Here is a 3674-nt window from a genome sequence, read left to right as displayed (position 1 = left end):
TCCACGCGTGGCGGAAGGCGTCCACCACGGCCTTCTGGCGTGGGTTCGAGGGGCCTGCAGGGAGGGATGGGGACTCAGTGGGGCTGGAGGGGCTTAAGCCCATTCCCCAGGCAGAGACCACACCCCTGGGTGCCTGGAGTGGGGGGTGGCTCTACGTCCAGACCGCAACAGTAACAGGTGACGACCAGGGACCCGGCAGAGGGACCCTGAGCTGGTTTGCCCGCTGGGTCCTCAGCTCTCCGTCTGTCTGTCCGTCCGTGTGTCTCATGATCTGCTGGAGGACCTGGAAATGGGCCATCCCAGCCCTGTGATCCCTGGGGCAGTGCCACCTGGGCGTGGTCTCAGGTGATGGCCAGGCTGTCCTGTCTGTGAGCAGAAGTCAAAGAGCCCATGTGGGGCTGCCGTGCAGTCTGGGTCAGAGGCACACTGGACCAGGACGGGGCTGGTGCTGACCAGGTGGTCCTCACCCTGCAGACACTGAGGGGCTGTCCTATGAGCTCTGGAGGCTTCAGAGAGGAAGGACGTCGCAGGACCTTCCCCTTTCCCCTCCGCTGGCCCCCCTGCAGGGCTTTGCTCCCGACACGCCCACAGACACCTTCAGACCACACCTCTGTGCCGGGGGTGGGGGCTCCCGCCGGCCCAGTGCTGGGCTGTGCTCCCCTGACTCCGCTGTGCTGGTGTCAGCCCCCAGTCAGCCTTGGTGTCCCGTTGGGTTACAGGCCCCACTTGCTCACAGCTGAGCTCTGGGCGGCACTGGGTCTGGGAGCCGTGACCTCTTGACATGCTCCAATGGACTGCCCACGGCCTATGGCCCCATAGCCCCAGGCAGGGGTGTGGGTCTCCCCCAGGGCAGCAGCTGCCCCCTCCTTTCACTGCTCAGGCACTAGCACCAGGCTGGGTTCCAGACGGAAGTGGGGTTGAGACCCAGGGTGGCTGTCCGTGTGGGGACCAGGACACTGGCCGACCGCTTGGCCTGACCCCAGGCCCACACGCTGGCCTGCAGTCACTCCGTGGACTTTGCGCCCCGAGGGTGGCCACAGCCATACCTGCTGGCTTCCAAGTCCTTGTTTGGGGGTTGGTGGCAGTGGGGAGGGCCCAACCGTCTTCATTTCCTCTTGATGCAGGGTTTAAGGAGCCGTATACAGGCGCCCAGTTGACAAGGGTGGACAAGGTTCTGCGTGGACTTGGCTGGGCCAGCATGCTCAGTGTTTGGCCGTCAAGACCTAGAGATAACCACGCCGTCCCCCACCACGCTGTGACCTCCTCAGGGTGTGGCCTGCTTCCCATAGAAGCAGACTGTGGAAAAGCTCACTTGCTTTTCACTGGGCCTGGATCCTGCTCTGGCAGTACATGTCCAGTTCTCTGGACTTGAGCCAAAAGCTTGACCTAATTGCCTGAGAGTCATCGGCAACTTGCCATTTTACCTGCCGACCTCAGATTCATTTGCATCTGTAGCCACAAGCCTGCATCTTCCTGTGCACCTTGGATTCGTCAGTCCCTGGCGGTACAGGAGTCAGGAGAAGCCCCCAGCCCAACACCTGACCCATGGACCAAGGGAGCTATTTCCTTGATCTAACCCTGCCCCGGACCTACTAGGCACATGAAAGCTTCCCTGGTTTAGCTTCCCCAGAGAACCCAGCCCAAGACAGCTGGTGTCCCGTCTGGAGTGGTCACAAGAGCTTGGACCATGTTTTCCCGCCTCCTTGTGGCCTGATGGCCTTGTGTTAGTCTCTGTCAATACTCTGGGCGTTGACAGCTGTGTTCCGTGGGACAGTGTGGCTTTATGATTAGGGACTAGGAGAGTGCCCTGAGGACAGCCCCCCCTGAGAGCTCCACCCAGGACTCTGGCAGCCTGCTGGGACTAGCCCCACCCAGGTTTCCAGCCTCAGCCAAGGTGGTCCCATGTGGGAAACAGAAAGGTTTAATGGTTGGCATTAAAGATTCTCTCTCTCTCTCCACGTGGACCACCAAGCAGGGCTGAGGTGAACAATGCTACCATAAAATGTGTCTGACTGCATTATTGTAACATCTCTTCTATCGCTCATGCTCTCAATGACTTTAATATAATATACGTACATCTCAACCGTACAATTGTGCTTACTGAACCCGTGGTTAGCGATGGGGGACTGCCCCCCCACCTAATACTACGGAAGAGAAGGACCCTGGCTTGCTCTTGCTCCAGGAAGCCGGTCGGCAGCCCTGTGCACTCTCCTGGGCCGCGTGCTCGTCCTCAGCAATGAGCTGGTTAGAGTGGATGGTAAGACCTCCACTTCCTCGTCACCTCCCCAAACGGTCAGATGCCAGCAGGTCACCCATGGTGACTCCATGTCCTCAGAGTGCAGACTGAGACTGGGGAAACGGGCAGGCCTGGCAGCAGGCTGCTGAGACAGCGGGCTGGCGTGCACCTGAGGGTTGAAGCAGAACCTTGTCTGCACAGCGCGGGAGGATGAGCACCTGTGACTCAGACCACAGCCGGGGGAGGGCGAACTGCCTCTCCCAAGGGAGGCGACCTCACAGGACGGTGTGCGGAGCTGTCAAGACCGCCATCTGCTGAGTGGCGTCCCTCGAAACGGGAAGAGGTAGGCGCAAAGGCCCATCAACCGTCAGAGCATGGATCGTACAACGTGTGCAAGTAGGAAGTTGGAAGCTATTAAAAAGGAAGTGGGATGCATGCAGATCACAGCCTGGCATCAGAGAGCTGAGATGGGCTGGCTATGGCCCCCGTGGATGGACGCGCGTGCAGTCCACTCTGCCAAGAGAGCCGCACTCAGGAGCAATGGCATTGCATCGTCGTCAGCCACTTTATCAGGCGCTTTCCCCAAGGACAGTGCTGTCAGGGACAAGACCTGTCCCCAGGGAATCTGGCCTTCGTCACAGAAATGACACCAGAAACCAAACCAGACCACCAACAGCTTATTCACGGCAAGCACTACTGTCCAACAGCGTAGATGACACCTACACACACGGACCTCACCAGATGGAATCCACCGGAATCAGATCAACTGCTGCGTGGAAAGGGGCGAAGGGGAAGCTGAGGATCACCAGTCAGAAGAAGGCCAGGGCCTGACTGCAGAACAGATGGGCAGTCACTCTCCACACAGCTCCGTTAGAGCTGAAGACAGATGCCACCGCGAAGTGCGCACTCGCCTATGTCCAGAAATGTGCGACTGGAAGACATAGCTCTCTGTGCCCTCCCCAAAGAAAGGGCCCAACCGAATATAGAAAGAGCGCACAGTGTGGCTGCTCTCAGACACGAGGAAAGCATTGCTGAAGGTCACGCAGAAGTGGCTGCAGCTGTACACTGACAGGGACTTGCCAGGAATCTGAGCCGGAGATAGAAAAGGACATGGCCCAAGGGCGATCACTGGATCTTGACCGAAAGCAGAAAATACCAGGAAGATGTTTCCTTGTTTTATTGACTCTGCAAAGGCATTCGATTATGTGGGTCATGACTAACACTGTGAAAATGAGAATTCTAAAAGACTTTCTGTACTCGTGTGGAACCTGCACATACACCGAGACGGTCATTCCGACAGAACAAGGGACGGCTGCCTCGTTCAAAATCAGGAAAGGTGCCTGTCAGGGCTACCTCCCTTGCCATCCGCATGCAGTCATTATGCTGAGCACAAATCGGAGAAGCTGGACAAGACAACGAAAACGCAGCATCGAGATGG

The sequence above is a fragment of the Echinops telfairi genome, unplaced genomic scaffold, assembly GCF_000313985.2.
Source record: "Echinops telfairi isolate 266 unplaced genomic scaffold, ASM31398v2 ScPeMD7_25;HRSCAF=90, whole genome shotgun sequence".
Taxonomy (NCBI): domain Eukaryota; kingdom Metazoa; phylum Chordata; class Mammalia; order Afrosoricida; family Tenrecidae; genus Echinops; species Echinops telfairi.
Note: the sequence above shows the minus strand (reverse complement) of the source record.